Below are 25,412 nucleotides of genomic sequence, written 5' to 3'. Positions count from 1 at the left end.
TATAGTAAAAGCCTGTGAGTTTTGCTTCCTCACTCACTTATAGGAAAAGCCTGTTAGTCTTGCTTCCTCACTCACTTATAGGAAAAGCCTGTGAGTCCTGCTTCCTCACCAACTTATAGGAAAAGCCTGTGAGTCCCGCTTCCTCACCGACTTATAGGAAAAGCCTGTGAGTCCTGTTTCCCCACTGACTTATAAGAAAAGCCTGTGAGTCCTGCTACCTCACCGACTTATAGGAAAAGCCTGTGAGTCCTGCTTCCCAACTGACTTATAGGTAAAGCCTGTGAGTCCTGCTGTCCCACTGACTTATTTGTAAAACCTGTGAGTCCCGCTTCCTCACCAACTTATAGGAAAAGCCTGTGAATCGTGCTTCCTCACCGACTTATAGGAAAAGCCTGTGAGTCCTGCTTCCTCAACGACTTATAAGAAAAGCCTGTGAGTCCTGCTTCCCCACAGACTTATAGGTAAAGCCTGGTAGTCCTGCTTCCCCACTGACTTATAGGTAAAGCCTGTGAATCCTGTTTCCCCACTGACTTATAGGAAAAGCCTGTGAGTCCTGCTTCCTCACCGACTAATAAGAAAAGCCTGTGAGTCCTGCTTCCACACCTACTTATAGGAAAAGCATGTGAGTTCTGTTTCCCCACTTACTTATAGGAAAAGCCTGTGAGTCCTGCTTCCCCACTGGCTTATAGGTAAAGCCTGTGAGTCCTGCTTCCCCACTGACTTGTAGGTAAAGCCTGTGAGTCCTGCTTTCCCACTGACTTATAGCTAAAGCCTGAGAGTCCTGCTTCCTCACCGACTTATAGCCAAAGCCTATGAATTCTGCTTCCCCACCGACTTATTGGTAAAGCCTGTGAGTCCTGCTTCACCACCGACTTATAGGAAAAGCCTGTGAGCCCTGCTTCCCCACAGACTTATAGGAAAAGCCTGTGAGTCTTGCTTCCCCACAGACTTATAGGTAATGCCTGGGAGTCCTGCTTCCCCACTGACTTATAGGAAAAGCCTGTGAGTCCTGCTTCCCCACGACTTATAGGAAAAGCCTGTGAGTCCTGCTTCCCCACGACCTATAGGTAAAGCCTGTGAGTCCTGCTTCCCCACTGACTTATAGGTAAAGACTGTGAGGCCTGCTTCCCCACTTACTTATAGGTAAAGCCTGTGAGTCCTGCTTCCCCACTGACTTATAGGTAAAGCTTGGGAGTCCTGCTTCCCCACTGACTTATAGGAAAAGCCTGTGAGTCTTGCTTCCCCACAGACTTATAGGTAATGCCTGGGAGTCCTGCTTCCCCACTGACTTATAGGTAAAGCCTGTGAGTCCTGCTTCTCCACTGACTTATAAGTAAAGCCTGTGAGTCTTGCTTACCCACTGACTTATTGGTAAAGCCTGTGAGTCCTGCTTCCTCACCGACTTATAGGAAAAGCCTGTGAGTCCTGCTTCCTCACCGACTTATAGGAAAAGCCTGTGAGTCCTGCTTCCTCACCAACTTATAGGAAAAGCCTGTGAGTCCTGTTTCCCCACTGACTTATAGGAAAAGCCTGTGAATCCTGCTTCCCCATTTACTTATAGGAAAAGCCTGTGAGTCTTGCTTCCTCACTCACTTATAGGAAAAGCCTGTGAGTCCTGCTTCCTCACCGACTTATAGGAAAAGCCTGTGAGTCCTTCTTCCTCACCAACTTACAGGAAAAGCCTGTGAGTCCTGTTTCCCCACCGACTTATAACAAAAGCCTGTGAGTCCTGCTTCCCTATTTACTTTTAGGAAAATCCTGTGAGTTTTGCTTCCTCACCGACTTTTAAGAAAAGCCTGTGAGTCCTGCTTCCTCACCGACTTATAGTAAAAGCATGTGAGTCCTGTTTCCCCACTGACTTATAGGAAAAGCCTGTGAGTCCTGCTTCCCCACTGACTTATAGGTAATGCCTGTGAGTCCTGGTTTCCCACTGACTTATAGGTAAATCCTGTGAGTCCTGCTTCCCCCCAACTTATAGGTAAAGTCTGTGAGTCCTGCTTCCCCCCAATTTAAAGATAAAGCCTGTGAGTTCTGCTTCCCCACCGAATTTAAGGTAAAGCCTGTGAGTCCTGCCTCCCCACCGACTTATAGGTAAAGCCTGGGAGTATTGCTTCCCCACCGACTTATAGGTAAAGCCTGGGAGTCCTGCTTCCCCACCGACTTATTGGTAAAGCCTGGGAGTCCTGCTTCCCCACTGACTTATAGGTAAAGCCTGTGAGTCCTGCTTCCCCACTGACTTATAGGTAGAGCCTGTGAGTCCTGCTTCCCCAACGACTTATAGGAAAAGCCTGTGAGTCCTGCTTCCCCACAGACTTATAGGTAAAGCCTGGGAGTCCTGCTTCCCCACTGACTTATAGGTAAATCCTGTGAGTCCTACTTCCCCACTGACTATAGGTAAAGCCTGTGAGTCTTGCTTCCCCACTGACTTATTTGTAAAGCCTGTGAGTCCTGCTTCCTCACCGACTTATAGGAAAAGCCTGTGAGTCCTGCTTCCTCACCGACTTATAGGAAAAGCCTGTGAGTCCTGCTTCCTCACCATCTTATAGGAAAAGCCTTTGAGTCCTGTTTCCCCACTGACTTATAGGAAAAGCCTGTGAGTCTTGCTTCCACACTCACTTATAGGAAAAGCCTGTGAGTCCTGCTTCCTCACCGACTTATAGGAAAAGCCTGTGAGTCTTGCTTCCCCACAGACTTATAGGTAAAGCCTGGGAGTCCTGCTTCCCTACTGACTTATAGGTAAAGCCTGTGAGTCCTGCTTCCCCACTGACTTATAGGTAAAGCCTGTGAGTCTTGCTTCCCCACTGACTTATTTGTAAAGCCTGTGAGTCCTGCTTCCTCACCGAATAATAGGAAAAGCCTGTGAGTCCTGCTTCCTCACCGACTTATAGGAAAAGCCTGTGAGTCCTGCTTCCTCACCAACTTAAAAGAAAAGCCTGTGAGTCCTGTTTCCCCACTGACTTATAGGAAAAGCCTGTGTGTCCTGTTTCCCCATTTACTTATAGGAAAAGCCTGTGAGTCCCGCTTCCTCACCAACTTATAGGAAAAGCCTGTGAGTCCCGTTTTGCCACTGACTTATAGGAAAAGCCTGTGAGACCTGCTTCCCCATTTACTTATAGGAAAAGCCTGTGAGTCCTGCTTCCTCACCGACTTATAGGAAAAGCCTGTGAGTCCTGCTACCTCACCAACTTATATGAATAGTCTGTGAGTCCTGTTTCCCCACTGACTTATAGGAAAAGGATGTGAGTCCTGTTTCCCCACTGACTTATAGGAAAAGCCTGTGAGTCCTGTTTCCCAACCGACTTATAGGAAAAGCCTGTGAGTCCTGCTTCCCCATTTACTTAAAGGAAAAGCCTGTGAGTTTTGCTTCCTCACTCACTTATAGGAAAAGCCTGTGAGTCTTGCTTCCTCACTCACTTATAGGAAAAGCCTGTGAGTCTCGCTTCCTCACCAACTTACAGGAAAAGCCTGTGAGTCCTGTTTCCCCACCGACTTATAGGAAAAGCCTGTGAGTCCTGCTTCCCCATTTACTTAAAGGAAAAGCCTGTGAGTTTTGCTTCCTCACTCACTTATAGGAAAAGCCTGTGAGTCTTGCTTCCTCACTCACTTATAGGAAAAGCCTGTGAGTCTCGCTTCCTCACCAACTTATAGGTAAAGCCTGTGAGTCCTGCTTCCCCCCAACGTATAGGTAAAGCCTGTGAGTTCTGCTTCCCCACCGACTTGTAGGTAAAGCCTGTGAGTCCTGCTTCCCCACCGACTTATAGGTAAAGCCTGGGAGTCCTGCTTCCCCACCGACTTATAGGTAAAGCCTGTGAGTCCTGCTTCCCCACTGACTTATAGGTAAAGCCTGTGAGTTCTGCTTCCCCACCGACTTATAGGTAAAGCCTGTGAGTCCTGCTTCCCCACAGACTTATAGGTAAAGCCTGGGAGTCCTGCTTCCCCACTGACTTATAGGTAAATCCTGTGAGTCCAGCTTCCCCACTGAATATAGGTAAAGCCTGTGAGTCTTGCTTCCCCACTGACTTATTTGTAAAGCCTGTGAGTCCTGCTTCCTCACCGACTTATAGGAAAAGCCTGTGATTCCTGCTTCCTCACCGACTTATAGGAAAAGCCTGTGAGTCCTGCTTCCTCACCGACTTATAGGAAAAGCCTGTGAGTCCTGCTTCCTCACCAACTTATAGGAAAAGCCTGTGAGTCCTGCTTCCTCACCGACTTATAGGAAAAGCCTGTGAGTCCTGTTTCCCCACTGACTTATAGGAAAAGCCTGTGAGTCCTGCTTCCCCATTTACTTATAGGAAAAGTCTGTGAGTCTTGCTTCCACACTCACTTATAGGAAAAGCCTGTGAGTCCTGCTTCCTCACCGACTTATAGGAAAAGCCTGTGAGTCTTGCTTCCCCACAGACTTATAGGTAAAGCCTGGGAGTCCTGCTTCCCCACTGACTTATAGGTAAAGCCTGTGAGTCTTGCTTCCCCACTGACTTATTTGTAAAGCCTGTGAGTCCTGCTTCCTCACCGAATAATAGGAAAAGCCTGTGAGTCCTGCTTCCTCACCGACTTATAGGAAAAGCCTGTGAGTCCTGCTTCCTCACCAACTTATAGGAAAAGCCTGTGAGTCCTGTTTCCCCACTGACTTATAGGAAAAGCCTGTGAGTCCTGCTTCCCCATTTACTTATAGGAAAAGCCTGTGAGTCTTGCTTCCTCACTCACTTATAGGAAAAGCCTGTGAGTCCTGCTTCCTCACCGACTTATAGGAAAAGCCTGTGAGTCCTGCTACCTCACCGACTTATGTGAATAGTCTGTGAGTCCTGTTTCCCAACTGACTTATAGGAAAAGCATGTGAGTCCTGTTTCCCCACTGACTTATAGGAAAAGCCTGTGAGTCCTGCTTCCTCACCAACTTACAGGAAAACCCTGTGAGTCCTGTTTCCCCACCGACTTATAGGAAAAGCCTGTGAGTCCTGCTTCCCCATTTACTTAAAGGAAAAGCCTGTGAGTTTTGCTTCCTCACTCACTTATAGGAAAAGCCTGTGAGTCTTGCTTCCTCACTCACTTATAGGAAAAACCTGTGAGTCCTGCTTCCTCACCGACTTATAGGAAAAGCCTGTGAGTCCTGCTTCCTCACCGACTTATATGAAAAGCCTGTGAGTCCTGTTTTCCCACCGACTTATAAGAAAAGCCTGTGAGTCCTGGTACCTCACCGACTTATAGGATAAGCCTGTGAGTCCTGCTTCCCAACTGACTTATAGGTAAAGCCTGTGAGTCCTGCTTTCCCACTGACTGATTTGTAAAGCCTGTGAGTCCTTCTTCCTCACCAACTTATAGGAAAAGCCTGTGAGTACTGCTTCCTCACCGACTTGTAGGAAAAGCCTATGAGTCCTGCTTCCTCAACGACTTATAAGAAAAGCCTGTGAGTCCTGCTTCCCCATTTACTTAAAGGAAAAGCCTGTGAGTTTTGCTTCCTCACTCACTTATAGGAAAAGCCTGTGAGTCTTGCTTCCTCACTCACTTATAGGAAAAGCCTGTGAGTCTCGCTTCCTCACCAACTTATAGGTAAAGCCTGTGAGTCCTGCTTCCCCCCAACGTATAGGTAAAGCCTGTGAGTTCTGCTTCCCCACCGACTTTTAGGTAAAGCCTGTGAGTCCTGCTTCCCCACCGACTTATAGGTAAAGCCTGGGAGTCCTGCTTCCCCACCGACTTATAGGTAAAGCCTGTGAGTCCTGCTTCCCCACTGACTTATAGGTAAAGCCTGTGAGTTCTGCTTCCCCACCGACTTATAGGTAAAGCCTGTGAGTCCTGCTTCCCCACAGACTTATAGGTAAAGCCTGGGAGTCCTGCTTCCCCACTGACTTATAGGTAAATCCTGTGAGTCCAGCTTCCCCACTGAATATAGGTAAAGCCTGTGAGTCTTGCTTCCCCACTGACTTATTTGTAAAGCCTGTGAGTCCTGCTTCCTCACCGACTTATAGGAAAAGCCTGTGAGTCCTGCTTCCTCACCGACTTATAGGAAAAGCCTGTGAGTCCTGCTTCCTCACCGACTTATAGGAAAAGCCTGTGAGTCCTGCTTCCTCACCAACTTATAGGAAAAGCCTGTGAGTCCTGCTTCCTCACCGACTTATAGGAAAAGCCTGTGAGTCCTGTTTCCCCACTGACTTATAGGAAAAGCCTGTGAGTCCTGCTTCCCCATTTACTTATAGGAAACGTCTGTGAGTCTTGCTTCCACACTCACTTATAGGAAAAGCCTGTGAGTCCTGCTTCCTCACCGACTTATAGGAAAAGCCTGTGAGTCTTGCTTCCCCACAGACTTATAGGTAAAGCCTGGGAGTCCTGCTTCCCCACTGACTTATAGGTAAAGCCTGTGAGTCTTGCTTCCCCACTGACTTATTTGTAAAGCCTGTGAGTCCTACTTCCTCACCGAATAATAGGAAAAGCCTGTGAGTCCTGCTTCCTCACCGACTTATAGGAAAACCCTGTGAGTCCTGCTTCCTCACCAACTTATAGGAAAAGCCTGTGAGTCCTGTTTCCCCACTGACTTATAGGAAAAGCCTGTGAGTCCTGCTTCCCCATTTACTTATAGGAAAAGCCTGTGAGTCTTGCTTCCTCACTCACTTATAGGAAAATCCTGTGAGTCCTGCTTCCTCACCGACTTATAGGAAAAGCCTGTGAGTCCTGCTACCTCACCGACTTATGTGAATAGTCTGTGAGTCCTGTTTCCCAACTGACTTATATTAAAAGCATGTGAGTCCTGTTTCCCCACTGACTTATAGGAAAAGCTTGTGAGTCCTGCTTCCTCACCAGCTTACAGGAAAACCCTGTGAGTCCTGTTTCCCCACCGACTTATAGGAAAAGCCTGTGAGTCCTGCTTCCCCATTTACTTAAAGGAAAAGCCTGTGAGTTTTGCTTCCTCACTCACTTATAGGAAAAGCCTGTGAGTCTTGCTTCCTCACTCACTTATAGGAAAAACCTGTGAGTCCTGCTTCCTCACCGACTTATAGGAAAAGCCTGTGAGTCCTGCTTCCTCACCGACTTATAGGAAAAGCCTGTGAGTCCTGTTTTCCCACCGACTTATAAGAAAAGCCTGTGAGTCCTGGTACCTCACCGACTTATAGGATAAGCCTGTGAGTCCTGCTTCCCAACTGACTTATAGGTAAAGCCTGTGAGTCCTGCTTTCCCACTGACTTATTTGTAAAGCCTGTGAGTCCTTCTTCCTCACCAACTTATAGGAAAAGCCTGTGAGTACTGCTTCCTCACCGACTTGTAGGAAAAGCCTATGAGTCCTGCTTCCTCAACGACTTATAAGAAAAGCCTGTGAGTCCTGCTACCTCACCGACTTATAGGAAAAGCATTTGAGTGCTGTTTCCCCACTGACTTATAGAAAAAGCCTGTGAGTCCTGCTTCCCCATTTACTTATAGGAAAAGCCTGAGAGTCCTGCTTCCCCACTGACTTATAGGTAAAGCCTGTGAGTCCTGCTTCCCCACTGACTTGTAGGTAAAGCCTGTGAGTCCTGCTTCCCCACTGACTTATAGGTAAAGCCTGTGAGTCCTGCTTCCTCACCGACTGATAGGAAAAGTCTGTGAGTCCTGTTTCCCCACTGACTTATAGGAAAAGCCTGTGAGTCCTTCTTCCTCACCGACTTATAAGAAAAGCCTGTGAGTCCTGCTTCCTCACCGACTTATAGGAAAAGCATGTGAGTTCTGTTTCCCCACTTACTTATAGGAAAAGCCTGTGAGTCCTGCTTCCCTATTTACTTATAGGAAAAGCCTGTGAGTCCTGCTTCCCCACTGACTTATAGGTAAAGCCTGTGAGTCCTGCTTCCCCACTGACTTGTAGGTAAAGCCTGTGAGTCCTGCTTTCCCACTGACTTATAGGTAAAGCCTGAGAGTCCCGCTTCCTCACCGACTTATAGCAAAAGCCTATGAATCCTGCTTCCCCACCGACTTATAGGTAAAGCCTGTGAGTCCTGCTTCACCACCGACTTATAGGAAAAGCCTGTGAGCCCTGCTTCCCCCCAGACTTATAGGTAAAGCCTGGCAGTCCTGCTTCCCCACTGACTTATTTGTAAAGCCTGTGAGTCCTGCTTCCTCACCGACTTTTAAGAAAAGCCTGTGAGTCCTGCTTCCTCACCAACTTATAAGAAAAGCCTGTGAGTCCTGTTTCCCCACTGAATTATAGGAAAAGCCTGTGAGTCCTGCTTCTCCATTTACTTATAGGAAAAGTCTGTGAGTCTTGCTTCCTCACTCACTTATAGGAAAAGCCTGTGAGTCCTGCTTCCTCACCGACTTATATGAATAGTCTGTGAGTCCTGTTTCCCCACTGACTTATAGGAAAAGTATGTGAGTCCTGTTTCCCCACTGACTTATAGGAAAAGCCTGTGAGTCCTGCTTCCTCACCAACTTACAGGAAAAGCCTGTGAGTCCTGTTTCTCCACCGACTTATAGGAAAAGCCTGTGAGTCCTGCTTCCCCATTTACTTATAGTAAAAGCCTGTGAGTTTTGCTTCCTCACTCACTTATAGGAAAAGCCTGTTAGTCTTGCTTCCTCACTCACTTATAGGAAAAGCCTGTGAGTCCTGCTTCCTCACCGACTTATAGGAAAAGCCTGTGAGTCCTGCATCCTCACCGACTTTTAAGAAAAGCCTGTGAGTCCTGCTTCCTCACCGACTTATAGGAAAAGCATGTGAGTCCTGTTTCCCCACTGACTTATAGGAAAAGCCTGTGAGTCCTGCTTCCCGATTTACTTATAGGAAAAGCCTGTGAGTCCTGCTTCCCCACTGACTTATAGGTAAAGCCTGTGAGTCCTGCTTCCCCCCAACTTATAGGTAAAGCCTGTGAGTCCTGATTCCCCCCAATTTATAGGAAAAGCCTGTGAGTCCTGCTTCCTCACCAACTTATAGGAAAAGCATGTTAGTCCTGTTTCCCCACTGACTTATAGGAAAAGCCTGTGAGTCCTGCTTCCCCATTTACTTATAGGAAAAGCCTGTGAGTCCTGCTTCCTCACCGACTTATAGGAAAAGCCTGTGAGTCCTGCTTCCTCACCGACTTATATGAATAGTCTGTGAGTCCTGTTTCTCCACTGACTTATAGGAAAAGCCTGTGAGTCCTGCTTCCTCACCGACTTATAGGAAAAGCATGTGAGTCCTGTTTCCCCACTGACTTATAGGAAAAGCCTGTGAGTCCTGCTTCCTCACCGACTTATATGAATAGTCTGTGAGTCCTGTTTCTCCACTGACTTATAGGAAAAGCCTGTTAGTCCTGCTTCCTCACTGACTTATAGGAAAAGCATGTGAGTCCTGTTTCCCCACTGACTTATAGGAAAAGCTTGTGAGTCCTGCTTCCCCTTTTACTTATAGGATAAGCCTGTGAGTCCTGCTTCCCCACTGACTTTTAGGTTAAGCCTGTGAGTCCTGCTTCCCCACTGACTTTTAGGTAAAGCCTGTGAGTCCTGCTTCCCCACTGACTTATAGGTAAAGCCTGTGAGTCCTGCTTCACCCCAACTTATAGGTAAAGTCTGTGAGTCCTGCTTCCCCACCGACTTTTAGGTAAAGCCTGTGAGTCCTGCTTCCCCACCGACTTTTAGGTGAAGCCTGTGAGTCCTGCTTCCCCACCGACTTATAGGTAAAGCCTGGGAGTCCTGCTTCACCACTGACTTATAGGTAAAGCCTGGGAGTCCTGCTTCCCCACCGACTTATAGGTAAAGCCTGGGAGTCCAGCTTCCCCACCAACTTATAGGTAAAGCCTGTGAGTCCTGCTTCCCCACTGACTTATTTGTAAAGCCTGTGAGTCCTGCTTCCTCACCGACTTATAGGAAAAGCCTGTGAGTCCTGCTTCCTCACCGACTTATAGGAAAAGCCTGTGAGTCCTGCTTCCTCACCAACCTATAGGAAAAGCCTGTGATTCCTGTTTCAACACTGACTTATAGAAAAAGCCTGTGAGTCCTGCTTCCCCATTTACTTATAGGAAAAGCCTGTGAGTCTTGCTTCCTCACTCACTTATAGGAAAAGCCTATGTGTCCTGCTTCCTCACAGACTTATAGGAAAGCCTGTGAGTCCTGCTTCCTCACCGACTTATATGAAAAGCCTGTGAGTCCTGTTTCCCCACTGACTTATAGGAAAAGCCTGTAAGTCCTGTTTCCTCACCGACTTATAAGAAAAGCCTGTGAGTCCTGCTTCCCCACTGACTTATAGGAAAAGCCTGTGAGTCCTGCTTCCCCACTGACTTATAGGTAAAGCCTGTGAGTCCTGCTTCCTCAACGACTTATAGCAAAAGCCTGGGAGTCCTGCTTCCCCACCGACTTATAGGTAAAGCATGGGAGTCCTGCTTCCCCACTGACTTATAGGTAAAGCCTGTGAGTCCTGCTTCCCCACCGACTTATAGGAAAAGCCTGTGAGTCCTGCTTCCCCACAGACTTATAGGTAAAGCCTGGGAGTCCTGCTTCCTCACCGACTTATAGGAAAAACCTGTGAGTCCTGCTTCCTAATCGACTTATAGGAAAAGCCTGTGAGTCCTGCTTCCCCATTTACTTATAGGAAAAGCCTGTGAGTCTTGCTTCCTCACTCACTTATAGGAAAAGCCTGTGAGTCCTGCTTCCCCATTTACTTATAGGAAAAGCCTGTGAGTCTTGCTTCCTCACTCACTTATAGGAAAAGCCTGTGAGTCCTGCTTCCTCACCGACTTATAGGAAAAGCCTGTGAGTCCTGCTTCCTCACCGACTTATATGAATAGTCTGTGAGTCCTGTTTCCCCACTGACTTATAGGAAAAGCCTGTGAGTTCTGCTTCCCCATTTACTTATAGGAAAAGCCTGTGAGTCCTGCTTCCCCACCGACTTTTAGGTAAATCCTGTGAGTCCTGCGTCCCCACCAACTTTTAGGTAAAGCCTGTGAGTCCTGCTTCCCCACCAACTTATAGGTAATGCCTGGGAGTCCTGCTTCCCCACCGACTTATAGGTAAAGCCTGGGAGTCCAGCTTCCCCACCAACTTATAGGTAAAGCCTGTGAGTCCTGCTTTCCCACCAACTTATAGGTAAAGCCTGTGAGTCCTGCTTCCTCACCAACTTATAGGAAAAGCCTGTGAGTCCTGCTTCCCCACTGACTTATAGAAAAAGCCTGTGAGTCCTGTTTCCCCACCGACTTATAAGAAAAGCCTGTGAGTCCTGCTTCCCAACTGACTTATAGGTAAAGCCTGTGAGTCCTGCTTTCCCACTGACTTATTTGTAAATCCTGTGAGTCCTGCTTCCTCACCAACTTATAGGAAAAGCCTGTGAGTCCTGCTTCCTCACCGACTTGTAGGAAAAGCCTGTGAGTCCTGCTTCCTCAACGACTTATAAGAAAAGCCTGTGAGTCCTGCTTCCTCACCGACTCATAGGAAAAGCATGTGAGTCCTGTTTCCCCACTGACTTATAGAAAAAGCCTGTGAGTCCTGCTTCCCCATTTACTTATAGGAAAAGCCTGTGAGTCCTGCTTCCCCACTGACTTATAGGTAAAGCCTGTGAGTCCTGCTTCCCCATTGACTTGTAGGTAAAGCCTGTGAGTCCTGCTTCCCCACTGACTTATAGGTAAAGCCTGTGAGTCCTGCTTCCTCACCGACTTATAGGAAAAGTCTGTGAGTCCTGTTTCCCCACTGACTTATAGGAAAAGCCTGTGAGTCCTGCTTCCTCACCGACTGATAGGAAAAGCATGTGCGTTCTGTTTCCCCACTTACTTATAGGAAAAGCCTGTGAGTCCTGCTTCCCCACTGACTTATAGGTAAAGCCTGTGAGTCCTGCTTCCCCACTGACTTGTAGGTAAAACCTGTGAGTCCTGCTTTCCCACTGACTTATAGGTAAAGCTTGAGAGACCTGCTTCCTCACCGACTTATAGAAAAAGCCTATGAATCCTGCTTCCCCACCGACTTATAGGTAAAGCCTGTGAGTCCTGCTTCACCATCGACTTATAGGAAAAGCCTGTGAGCCCTGCTTCCCCACAGACTTATAGGTAAAGCCTGTGAGTCCTGCTTCCCCACTGACTTATAGGTAAAGCCTGTGAGTCCTGCTTCCCCACTGACTTATAGGTAAAGCCTGTGAGTCCTGCTTCCCCACTGACTTATAGGTAAAGCTTGGGAGTCCTGCTTCCCCACTTACTTATAGGTAAAGCCTGTGAGTCCTGCATCCCCACTGACTTATAGGTAAAGCCTGTGAGTCCTGCTTCCCCACCGACTTATAGGAAAAGCCTGTGAGTCTTGCTTCCCCACAGACTTATAGGTAAAGCCTGGGAGTCCTGCTTCCCCACTGACTTATAGGTAAAGCCTGTGAGTCCTGCTTCCCCACTGACTTATAGGTAAAGCCTGTGAGTCTTGCTTCCCCACTGACTAATTTGTAAAGCCTGTGAGTCCTGCTTCCTCACCGAATTATAGGAAAAGCATGTGAGTCCTGCTTCCTCACCGACTTATAGGAAAAGCCTGTGAGTCCTGCTTCCTCACCAACTTATAGGAAAAGCCTGTGAGTCCTGTTTCCCCACTGACTTATAGGAAAAGCCTGTGAGTCCTGCTTCCCCATTTACTTATAGGAAAAGCCTGTGAGTCTTGCTTCCTCACTCACTTATAGGAAAAGCTTGTGAGTCCTGCTTCCTCACCGACATATAGGAAAAGCCTGTGAGTCCTGCTTCCTCACTGACTTATATGAATAGTCTGTGAGTCCTGTTTCCCCACTGACTTATAGGAAAAGCATGTGAGTCCTGTTTCCCCACTGACTTATAGGAAAAGCCTGTGAGTCCTGCTTCCTCACCAACTTACAGGAAAAGCCTGTGAGTCCTGTTTCCCCACCGACTTATAGGAGAAGCCTGTGAGTCCTGCTTCCCCATTTACTTATAGGAAAAACCTGTGAGTTTTGATTCCTCACTCACTTATAGGAAAAGCCTGTGAGTCTTGCTTCCTCACTCACTTATAGGAAAAGCCTGTGAGTCCTGCTTCCTCACCGACTTATAGGAAAAGCCTGTGAGTCCTGCTTCCTCACCGACTTTTAAGAAAAGCCTGTGAGTCCTGCTTCCTCACCGACTTATAGGAAAAGCATGTGAGTTCTGTTTCCCCACTGACTTATAGGAAAAGCCTGTGAGTCCTGCTTCCCCATTTACTTATAGGAAAAGCCTGTGAGTCCTGCTTCCCCACTGACTTATAGGTAAAGCCTGTGAGTCCTGCTTTCCCACTGACTTATAGGTAAAACCTGTGAGTCCTGCTTCCACCCAACTTATAGGTAAAGCCTGTGAGTCCTGCTTCCCCCCAACTTAAAGGTAAAGCCTGTGAGTTCTGCTTCCCCACCGACTTTTAGGTAAAGCCTGTGAGTCCTGCTTCCCCACCGACTTATAGGTAAAGCCTGTGAGTCCTGCTTCCCCACCGACTTATTGGTAAATCCTGGGAGTCCTGCTTCCCCGCTGACTTATAGGTAAAGCCTGTGAGTCCTGCTTCCCCACTGACTTATAGGTAAAGCCTGTGAGTTCTGCTTCCCCACCGACTTATAGGAAAAGCCTGTGAGTCCTGCTTCCCCACAGACTTATAGGTAAAGCCTGGGAGTCCTGCTTCCCCACTGACTTATCGGTAAATCCTGTGAGTCCTGCTTCCCCACTGAATATAGGTAAAGCCTGTGAGTCTTGCTTCCCCACTGACTTATTTGTAAAGCCTGTGAGTGCTGCTTCCTCACCGACTTATAGAAAAAGCCTGTGAGTCCTGCTTCCTCACCGACTTATAGGAAAAGCCTGTGAGTCCTGCTTCCTCACCAACTTATAGGAAAAGCCTTTAAGTCCTGTTTCCCCACTGACTTATAGGAAAAGCCTGTGAGTCCTGCTTCCCCATTTACTTATAGGAAAAGCCTGTGAGTCTTGCTTCCACATTCACTTATAGGAAAAGCCTGTGAGTCCTGCTTCCTCACCGACTTATAGGAAAAGCCTGTGAGTCTTGCTTCCCCACAGACTTATAGGTAACGCCTGGGAGTCCTGCTTCCCCACTGACTTATAGGAAAAGCCTGTGAGTCCTGCTTCCCCACTGACTTATAGGAAAAGCCTGTGAGTCCTGCTTCCTCAAAAACTTATAGGAAAAGCCTGTGAGTCCTGTTTCCCCACTGACTTATAGGAAAAGCCTGTGAGTCCTGCTTCCCCATTTACTTATAGGAAAAGCTTGTGAGTCTTGCTTCCTCACTCACTTATAATAAAAGCCTGTGAGTCCTGCTTCCTCACCGACTTATAGGAAAAGCCTGTGAGTCCTGCTACGTCTCCGACTTATGTGAATAGTCTGTGAGTCCTGTTTCCCCACTGACTTATAGGAAAAGCATGTGAGTCCTGTTTCCCCACTGACTTATAGGAAAAGCCTGTGAGTCCTGCTTCCTCACCAACTTACAGGAAAACCCTGTGAGTCCTGTTTCCCCACCGACTTATAGCAAAAGCCTGTGAGTCCTGCTTCCCCATTTACTTAAAGGAAAAGCCTGTGAGTTTTGCTTCCTCACTCACTTATAGGAAAAGCCTGTGAGTCCTGCTTCCTCACCGACTTATAGGAAAAGCCTGTGAGTCCTGCTTCCTCACCTACTTATAGGAAAAGCCTGTGAGTCCTGTTTCCCCACCGACTTATAAGAAAAGCCTGTGAGTCCTGCTTCCTCAACGACTTATAGGAAAAGCCTGTGAGTCCTGCTTCCCAACTGACTTATAGGTAAAGCCTGTGAGTCCTGCTTTCCCACTGACTTATTTATAAAGCCTGTGAGTCCTTCTTCCTCACCAACTTATAGGAAAAGCCTGTGAGTCCTGCTTCCTCACCGACTTGTAGGAAAAGCCTGTGAGTCCTGCTTCCTCAACGACTTATAAGAAAAGCCTGTGAGTCCTGCTTCCTCACCGACTTATAGGAAAAGCATTTGAGTGCTGTTTCCCCACTGACTTATAGAAAAAGCCTGTGAGTCCTGCTTCCCCATTTACTTATAGGAAAATCTTGTGATTCCTGCTTCCCCACGGACTTATAGGTAAAGCCTGTGAGTCCTGCTTCCCCACTGACTTGTAGGTAAAGCCTGTGAGTCCTGCTTCCCCACTGACTTATAGGTAAAGCCTGTGAGTCCTGCTTCCTCACCGACTGATAGGAAAAGTCTGTGAGCCATGTTTCCCCACTGACTTATAGGAAAAGCCTGTGAGTCCTGCTTCCTCACCGACTTATAAGAAAAGCCTGTGAGTCCTGCTTCCTCACCGACTTATAGGAAAAGCATGTGAGTTCTGTTTCCCCACTTACTTATAGGAAAAGCCTGTGAGTCCTGCTTCCCTATTTACTTATAGGAAAAGCCTGTGAGTCCTGCTTCCCCACTGACTTATAGGTAAAGCCTGTGAGTCCTGCTTCCCCACTGACTTGTAGGTAAAGCCTGTGAGTCCTGCTTTCCCACTGACTTATAGGTAAAGCCTGAGAGTCCCGCTTCCTCACCGACTTATAGCAAAAGCCTATGAATCCTGCTTCCCCACCGACTTATAGGTAAAGCCTGGGAGTCCTGCTTCCTCACCGACTTATAGGAAAAGCCTGTGAGTCCTGCTTCCTCATCGACTTATAGGAAAAGCCTGTGAGTCCTGCTTCCCCATTTACTTATAGGAAAAGCCTGTGAGTCTTGCTTCCTCACTCACTTATAGGAAAAGCCTGTGAGTCCTGCTTCCTCACCGACTTATAGGAAAAGCCTGTGAGTCCTGCTTCCTCACCGACTTATATGAATAGTCTGTGAGTCCTGTTTCCCCACTGACTTATAGGAAAAGCCTGTGAGTCCTGCTTCCCCATTTACTTATAGGAAAAGCCTGTGAGTTCTGCTTCCTCACCGACTTTTAGGTAAATCCTGTGAGTCCTGCTTCCCCACCAACTTTTAGGTAAAGCCTGTGAGTCCTGCTTCCCCACCAACTTATAGGTAAAGCCTGGGAGTCCTGCTTCCCCACCGACTTATAGGTAAAGCCTGGGAGTCCAGCTTCCCCACCAACTTATAGGTAAAGCCTGTGAGTCCTTCTTTCCCACCAACTTATAGGTAAAGCCTGTGAGTCCTGCTTCCTCACCAACTTATAGGAAAATCTTGTGAGTCCTGCTTCCCCACCGACTTATAGGAAAAGCCTGTGAGTCCTGTTTCCCCACCGACTTATAAGAAAAGCCTGTGAGTCCTGCTTCCCAACTGACTTATAGGTAAAGAATGTGAGTCCTGCTTTCCCACTGACTTATTTGTAAATCCTGTGAGTCCTGCTTCCTCACCAACTTATAGGAAAAGCCTGTGAGTCCTGCTTCCTCACCGACTTGTAGGAAAAGCCTGTGAGTCCTGCTTCCTCAACGACTTATAAGAAAAGCCTGTGAGTCCTGCTTCCTCACCGACTCATAGGAAAAGCATGTGAGTCCTGTTTCCCCACTGACTTATAGAAAAAGCCTGTGAGTCCTGCTTCCCCATTTACTTATAGGAAAAGCCTGTGAGTCCTGCTTCCCCACTGACTTATAGGTAAAGCCTGTGAGTCCTGCTTCCCCATTGACTTGTAGGTAAAGCCTGTGAGTCCTGCTTCCCCACTGACTTATAGGTAAAGCCTGTGAGTCCTGCTTCCTCACCGACTTATAGGAAAAGTCTGTGAGTCCTGTTTCCCCACTGACTTATAGGAAAAGCCTGTGAGTCCTGCTTCCTCACCGACTTATAGGAAAAGCATGTGAGTTCTGTTTCCCCACTTACTTATAGGAAAAGCCTGTGAGTCCTGCTTCCCCACTGACTTATAGTAAAGCCTGTGAGTCCTGCTTCCCCACTGACTTGTAGGTAAAGCCTGTGAGTCCTGCTTTCCCACTGACTTATAGGTAAAGCTTGAGAGACCTGCTTCCTCACCGACTTATAGAAAAAGCCTATGAATCCTGCTTCCCCACCGACTTATAGGTAAAGCCTGTGAGTCCTGCTTCACCATCGACTTATAGGAAAAGCCTGTGAGCCCTGCTTCCCCACAGACTTATAGGTAAAGCCTGTGAGTCCTGCTTCCCCACTGACTTATAGGTAAAGCCTGTGAGTCCTGCTTCCCCACTGACTTATAGGTAAAGCCTGTGAGTCCTGCTTCCCCACTGACTTATAGGTAAAGCTTGGGAGTCCTGCTTCCCCACTTACTTATAGGTAAAGCCTGTGAGTCCTGCTTCCCCACTTAGTTATAGGTAAAGCCTGTGAGTCCTGCTTCCCCACTGACTTATAGGTAAAGCCTGTGAGTCCTGCTTCCCCACCGACTTATAGGAAAAGCCTGTGAGTCTTGCTTCCCCACAGACTTATAGGTAAAGCCTGGGAGTCCTACTTCCCCACTGACTTATAGGTAAAGCCTGTGTGTCATGCTTCCTCACCGAATTATAGGAAAAGCATGTGAGTCCTGCTTCCTCACCGACTTATAGGAAAAGCCTGTGAGTCCTGCTTCCTCACCAACTTATAGGAAAAGCCTGTGAGTCCTGTTTCCCCACCGACTTATAGGAGAAGCCTGTGAGTCCTGCTTCCCCATTTACTTATAGGAAAAACCTGTGAGTTTTGATTCCTCACTCACTTATAGGAAAAGCCTGTGAGTCTTGCTTCCTCACTCACTTATAGGAAAAGCCTGTGAGTCCTGCTTCCTCACCGACTTATAGGAAAAGCCTGTGAGTCCTGCTTACTCACCGACTTTTAAGAAAAGCCTGTGAGTCCTGCTTCCTCACCGACTTATAGGAAAAGCATGTGAGTTCTGTTTCCCCACTGACTTATAGGAAAAGCCTGTGAGTCCTGCTTCCCCATTTACTTATAGGAAAAGCCTGTGAGTCCTGCTTCCCCACTGACTTATAGGTAAAGCCTGTGAGTCCTGCTTTCCCACTGACTTATAGGTAAAACCTGTGAGTCCTGCTTCCCCCCAACTTATAATTAAAGCCTGTGAGTCCTGCTTCCCCCCAACTTATAGGTAAAGCCTGTGAGTTCTGCTTCCCCACCAACTTTTAGGTAAAGCCTGTGAGTCCTGCTTCCCCACCGACTTATAGGTAAAGACTGGGAGTCCTGCATCCCCACCGACTTATAGGTAAAGCCTGTGAGTCCTGCTTTCCCACTGACTTATAGGTAAAACCTGTGAGTCCTGCTTCCCCCCAACTTATAATTAAAGCCTGTGAGTCCTGCTTCCCCCCAACTTATAGGTAAAGCCTGTGAGTTCTGCTTCCCCACCAACTTTTAGGTAAAGCCTGTGAGTCCTGCTTCCCCACCGACTTATAGGTAAAGACTGGGAGTCCTGCATCCCCACCGACTTATAGGTAAAGCCTGTGAGTCCTGCTTCCCCACCGACTTATTGGTAAATCCTGGGAGTCCTGCTTCCCCGCTGACTTATAGGTAAAGCCTGTGAGTCCTGCTTCCCCACTGACTTATAGGTAAAGCCTGTGAGTTCTGCTTCCCCACCAACTTATAGGAAAAGCCTGTGAGTCCTGCTTCCCCACAGACTTATAGGTAAAGCCTGGGAGTCCTGCTTCCCCACTGACTTATCGGTAAATCCTGTGAGTCCTGCTTCCCCACTGAATATAGGTAAAGCCTGTGAGTCTTGCTTCCCCACTGACTTATTTGTAAAGCCTGTGAGTGCTGCTTCCTCACCGACTTATAGGAAAAGCCTGTGAGTCCTGCTTCCTCACCGACTTATAGGAAAAGCCTGTGAGTCCTGCTTCCTCACCAACTTATAGGAAAAGCCTTTAAGTCCTGTTTCCCCACTGACTTATAGGAAAAGCCTGTGAGTCTTGCTTCCCCACAGACTTATAGGTAACGCCTGGGAGTCCTGCTTCCCCACTGACTTATAGGAAAAGCCTGTGAGTCTTGCTTCCCCACTGACTTATTTGTAAAGCCTGTGAGTCCTGCTTCCTCACCGAATAATAGGAAAAGCCTGTGAGTCCTGCTTCCTCACTGACTTATAGGAAAAGCCTGTGAGTCCTGCTTCCCCATTTACTTATAGGAAAAGCCTGTGAGTCTTGCTTCCTCACTCACTTATAGGAAAAGCCTGTGAGTCCTGCTTCCTCACCGACTTATAGGAAAAGCCTGTGAGTCCTGCTACCTCTCCGACTTATGTGAATAGTCTGTGAGTCCTGTTTCCCCACTGACTTATAGGAAAAGCATGTGAGTCCTGTTTCCCCACTGACTTATAGGAAAAGCCTGTGAGTCCTGCTTCCTCACCAACTTACAGGAAAACCCTGTGAGTCCTGTTTCCCCACCGACTTATAGGAAAAGCCTGTGAGTCCTGCTTCCCCATTTACTTAAAGGAAAAGCCTGTGAGTTTTGCTTCCTCACTCACTTATAGGAAAAGCCTGTGAGTCCTGCTTCCTCACCGACTTATAGGAAAAGCCTGTGAGTCCTGCTTCCTCACCGACTTATAGGAAAAGCCTGTGAGTCCTGTTTCCCCACTGACTTATAGAAAAAGCCTGTGAGTCCTGCTTCCCCATTTACTTATAGGAAAAGCCTGTGATTCCTGCTTCCCCACAGACTTATAGGTAAAGATTGTGAGTCCTGCTTCCCCACTGACTTGTAGGTAAAGCCTGTGAGTCCTGCTTCCCCACTGACTTATAGGTAAAGCCTGTGAGTCCTGCTTCCTCACCGACTGATAGGAAAAGTCTGTGAGCCATGTTTCCCCACTGACTTATAGGAAAAGCCTGTGAGTCCTGCTTCCTCACCGACTTATAAGAAAAGCCTGTGAGTCCTGCTTCGTCACCGACTTATAGGAAAAGCATGTGAGTTCTGTTTCCCCACTTACTTATAGGAAAAGCCTGTGAGTCCTGCTTCCCTATTTACTTATAGGAAAAGCCTGTGAGTCCTGCTTCCCCACTGACTTAAAGGTAAAGCCTGTGAGTCCTGCTTCCCCACTGACTTGTAGGTAAAGCCTGAGAGTCCCGCTTCCTCACCGACTTATAGCAAAAGCTAAGGAATCCTGCTTCCCCACCGACTTATAGGTAAAGCCTGTGAGTCCTGCTTCACCACCGACTTATAGGAAAAGCCTGTGAGCCCTGCTTCCCCACAGACTTATAGGTAAAGCCTGGGAGTCCTGCTTCCCAACTGACTTATAGGTAAAGCCTGTGAGTCCTTCTAAACCACTGACTTATAGGTAAAGCCTGTGAGTCCTGCTTCCCCACTGACTTATATGTAAAGCTTGGGAGTCCTGCTTCCCCACTTACTTATAGGTAAAGCCTGTGAGTCCTGCTTCCCCACTGACTTATAGGTAAAGCCTGTGAGTCCTGCTTCCCCACCGACTTATAGGAAAAGCCTGTGAGTCTTGCTTCCCCACAGACTTATAGGTAAAGCCTGGGAGTCCTGCTTCCCCACTGACTTATAGGTAAAGCCTGTGAGTCCTGCTTCCCCACTGACTTATAGGTAAAGCCTGTGAGTCTTGCTTCCCCACTGACTTATTTGTAAAGCCTGTGAGTCCTGCTTCCTCACCGACTTATAGGAAAAGCCTGTGAGTCCTGCTTCCTCACCGACTTATAAGAAAAGCCTGTGAGTCCTGCTTCCTCACCAACTTATAAGAAAAACCTGTGAGTCCTGTTTCCCCACTGAATTATAGGAAAAGCCTGTGAGTCCTGCTTCTCCATTTACTTACAGGAAAAGTCTGTGAGTCTTGCTTCCTCACTCACTTATAGGAAAAGCCTGTGAGTCCTGCTTCCTCACCGACTTATAGGAAAAGCCTGTGAGTCCTGCTTCCTCACCGACTTATATGAATAGTCTGTGAGTCCTGTTTCCCCACTGACTTATAGGAAAAGTATGTGAGTCCTGTTTCCCCACTGACTTATAGGAAAAGCCTGTGAGTCCTGCTTCCTCACCAACTTACAGGAAAAGCCTGTGAGTCCTGTTTCCCCACCGACTTATAGGAAAAGCCTGTGAGTCCTGCTTCCCCATTTACTTATAGTAAAAGCCTGTGAGTTTTGCTTCCTCACTCACTTATAGGAAAAGCCTGTGAGACTTGCTTCCTCACTCACTTATAGGAAAAGCCTGTGAGTCCTGCTTCCTCACCGACTTATAGGAAAAGCCTGTGAGTCCTGCTTCCTCACCGAATTTTAAGAAAAGCCTGTGAGTCTTGCTTCCTCACTCACTTATAGGAAAAGCCTATGTGTCCTGCTTCCTCACAGACTTATAGGAAAGCCTGTGAGTCCTGCTTCCTCACCGACTTATATGAAAAGGCTGTGAGTCCCTTTTCCCCACTGACTTATAGGAAAAGCCTGTAAGTCCTGTTTCCTCACCGACTTATAAGAAAAGCCTGTGAGTCCTGCTTCCCCACAGACTCATAGGAAAAGCCTGTGAGTCCTGCTTCCCCACTGACTTATAGATAAAGCCTGTGAGTCCTGCTTCCTCAACGACTTATAGCAAAAGCCTGTGAGTCCTGCTTCCCCACCGACTTATAGGTAAAGCCTGGGAGTCCTACTTCCCCACCGACTTATAGGTAAAGCCTGGGAGTCCTGCTTCCCCACTGACTTATAGGTAAAGCATGTGAGTCCTGCTTCCCCACCGACTTATAGGAAAAGCCTGTGAGTCCTGCTTCCCCACAGACTTATTGGTAAAGCCTGGGAGTCCTGCTTCCTCACCGACTTATAGGAAAAGCCTTTGAGTCCTGCTTCCTCATCGACTTATAGGAAAAGCCTGTGAGTCCTGCTTCCCCATTTACTTATAGGAAAAGCCTGTGAGTCTTGCTTCCTCACTCACTTATAGGAAAAGCCTGTGAGTCCTGCTTCCTCACCGACTTATAGGAAAAGCCTGTGAGTCCTGCTTCCTCACCGACTTATATGAATAGTCTGTGAGTCCTGTTTCCCCACTGACTTATAGGAAAAACCTGTGAGTCCTGCTTCCCCATTTACTTATAGGAAAAACCTGTGAGTCCTGCTTCCCCACTGACTTTTAGGTAAAGCCTGTGAGTCCTGCTTCCCCCCAACTGATAGGTAAAGCCTGTGAGTCCTGCTTCCCCACCGACTTTTAGGTAAATCCTGTGAGTCCTGCTTCCCCACCAACTTTTAGGTAAAGCCTATGAGTCCTGCTTCCCCACCAACTTATAGGTAAAGCCTGGGAGTCCTGCTTCCCCACCGACTTATAGGTAAAGCCTGGGAGTCCAGCTTCCCCACCAACTTATAGGTAAAGCCTGTGAGTCCTGCTTTCCCACCAACTTATAGGTAAAGCCTGTGAGTCCTGCTTCCTCACCAACTTATAGGAAAAGCCTGTGAGTCCTGCTTCCCCACCGACTTATAGGAAAAGCTTGTGAGTCCTGCTTCCCCACGACCTATAGGTAAAGCCGGTGAGTCGTGCTTCCCCACTGACTTATAGGTAAAGCCTGTGAGTCCTTCTTCCCCACTGACTTATAGGTAAAACCCTTGAGTCCTGCTTCCCCACTGACTTATTTGTAAAGCCTGTGAGTCCTGCTTCCTCACCAACTTATAGGAAAAGCCTGTGAGTCCTGCTTCCTCACCGACTTATAGGAAAAGCCTGTGAGTCCTGCTATCTCACCAACTTATAGGAAAAGCCTGTGAGTCCTGCTTCCTCACCGACTTATAGGAAAAGCCTGTGAGTCCTATTTCCCCACTGACTTATAGGAAAAGCCTGTGAGTCCTGCTTCCCCACTGACTTATAATTAAAGCCTGTGAGTCCTGCTTCCCCACTGACTTATTTGTAAAGCCTGTGAGTCCTGCTTCCTCACCGACTTATTGGAAAAGCCTGTGAGTCCTGCTTCCTCACCGACTTATAGGAAAAGCCTGTGAGTCCTGCTTCCTCACCAACTTATAGGAAAAGCCTGTGATTCCTGTTTCCCCACTGACTTATAGAAAAAGCCTGTGAGTCCTGCTTCCCCATTTACTTATAGGAAAAGCCTGTGAGTCTTGCTTCCTCACTCACTTATAGGAAAAGCCTATGAGTCCTGCTTCCTCACCGACTTATAGGAAAAGCCTGTGAGTCCTCCTTCTTCACCGACTTATATGAAAAGCCTGTGAGTCCTGTTTCCCCACTGACTTATAGGAAAAGCCTGTGAGTCCTGCTTCCTCACCGACTTATAAGAAAAGCCTGTGAGTCCTGTTTCCTCACTGACTTATAGGAAAAGCATGTGAGTCCTGTTTCCCCACTGACTTATAGGAAACGCCTGTGAGTCCTGCTTCCCCATTTACTTATAAGAAAAGCCTGTGAGTCCTGCTTCCCCACTGACTTATAGGAAAAGCCTGTGAGTCCTGCTTCCCCACTGACTTATAGGTAAAGCCTGTGAGTCCTGCTTCCTCAACGACTTATAGGAAAGCCTGTGGGTCCTGCTTCCTCACCAACTTATAGGAAAAGCCTGTGAGTCCTGCTTCCTCAACGACTTATAGGAAAAGCCTGTGAGTCCTGCTTCCTCACCAACTTATAGGAAAAGCCTGTGAGTCTTGCTTCCCCACCGACTTATAGGAAAAGCCTGTGAGTCCTGCTTCCCCATGACCTATAGGTAAAACCTGTGAGTCGTGCTTCCCCACTGACTTATGGGTAAATCCTGTGAGTCCTGCTTCCCCACTGACTTATAGGTAAAACCTGTGAATCCTGCTTCCCCACTGACTTATTTGTAAAGCCTGTGAGTCCTGCTTCCTCACCAACTTATAGGAAAAGCCTGTGAGTCCTGCTTCCTCACCGACTTATAGGAAAAGCCTGTGAGTCCTATTTCCCCACTGACTTATAGGAAAAGCCTGTGAGTCCTGCTTCCCCACTGACTTATAATTAAAGCCTGTGAGTCCTGCTTCCCCACTGACTTATTTGTAAAGCCTGTGAGTCCTGATTCCTCACCAACATATAGGAAAAGCCTGTGAGTCCTGCTTCCACACCGACTTATAGGAAAAGCCTGTGAGTCCTGCTTCCTCACCAACTAATAGGAAAAGCCTGTGACTCCTGTTTCCCCACTGACTTATAGAAAAAGCCTGTGAGTCCTGCTTCCCCATTCACTTATAGGAAAAGCCTCTGAGTTTTGCTTCCTCACTCACCTATAGGAAAAGCCTATGAGTCCTGCTTCCTCACCGACTTATAGGAAAAGCCTGTGAGTCCTGCTTCCTCACCGACTTATATGAAAAGCCTGTGAGTCCTGTTTCCCCACTGACTTATAGGAAAAGCCTGTGAGTCCTGCTTCCTCACCAACTTATAAGAAAAGCCTGTGAGTCCTGCTTCCTCATTGACTAATAGGAAAAGCATGTGAGTCCTGTTTCCCCATTGACTTAGAGGAAAAGCCTGTGAGTCCTGCTTCCACATTTACTTATAAGAAAAGCCTGTGAGTCCTGCTTCCCCACTGACTTATAGGAAAAGCCTGTGAGTCCTGCTTCCCCACTGACTTATAGGTAAAGCCTGTGAGTCCTGCTTCCTCAACGACTTATAGGAAAAGCCTGTGAGTCCTGCTTCCTCACCAACTTATAGGAAAAGCCTGTGAGTCCTGTTTCCCCACTGACTTATTGGAAAAGCCTGTGAGTCCTGCTTCCTCACCAACTTATAGGAAAAGCCTGTGAGTCCTGTTTCCCCACTGACTTATAGGAAAAGCCTGTGAGTCCTGCTTCCTCACCAACTTATAAGAAACGCCTGTGAGTCCTGCTTCCTCATTGACTAATAGGAAAAGCCTGTGAGTCCTGCTTCCACATTTACTTATAAGAAAAGCCTGTGAGTCCTGCTTCCCCACTTACTTATAGGAAAAGCCTGTGAGTCCTGCTTCCCCACTGACTTATAGGTAAAGACTGTGAGTCCTGCTTCCTCAACGACTTATAGGAAAAGCCTGTGAGTCCTGCTTCCTCACCAACTTATAGGAAAAGCTTGTGAGTCCTGTTTCCCCACTGACTTATAGGAAAAGCCTGTGAGTCCTGTTTCCCCATCGACTTATAAGAAAAGCCTGTGAGTCCTGCTACCTCACCGACTTATAGGAAAAGCCTGTGAGTCCTCCTTCCCAACTGACTTATAGGTAAAGCCTGTGAGTCCTGCTTTCCCACTCACTTATTTGTAAAGCCTGTGAGTCCTGCTTCCTCACCAACTTATAGGAAAAGCCTGTGAGTCCTGCTTCCTCACCGACTTATAGGAAAAATCTGTGAGTCCTGTTTCCCCACTGACTTATAGGAAAAGCCTGTGAGTCTTGCTTCCTCAAAGACTTATAAGAAAAGCCTGTGAGTCCTGCTTCCTCACCGACTTATAGGAAAAGCATGTGAGTCCTGTTTCCCCACTGACTTATAGAAAAAGCCTGTGAGTCCTGCTTCCACACTAACTTATAGGTAAAGCCTGTGAGTCCTGCTTCCCCACTGACTTGTAGGTAAAGCCTGTGAGTCCTGCTTCCCCACTGACTTATAGGTAAAGCCTGTGAGTCCTGCTTCCTCACCGACTTATAGGAAAAGCCTGTGAGTCCTGTTTCCCCACTGACTTATAGGAAAAGCCTGTGAGTCCTGCTTCCTCACCGACTTATAAGAAAAGCCTGTGAGTCCTGCTTCCTCACCGACTTATAGGAAAAGCATGTG

The 25,412-nt window shown here is 47.6% G+C and overlaps 1 protein-coding gene across 2 annotated transcripts in view; it reads left to right on the top strand.

Annotated features, from left to right (window-relative positions):
- Positions 1–25,412, top strand: part of LOC141164459 (uncharacterized) — a 218,317-nt gene that overhangs the window by 186,050 nt on the left and 6,855 nt on the right. The gene's annotated exons all lie outside the window — the stretch shown is intronic.

This window comes from Phyllobates terribilis, unplaced genomic scaffold (assembly GCF_046119375.1).
Source record: "Phyllobates terribilis strain yellow unplaced genomic scaffold, ASM4611937v1 Scaffold_1__5_contigs__length_1240528914, whole genome shotgun sequence".
NCBI lineage: Eukaryota > Metazoa > Chordata > Amphibia > Anura > Dendrobatidae > Phyllobates > Phyllobates terribilis.
This window is presented reverse-complemented; position numbering and strand designations above follow the sequence as displayed.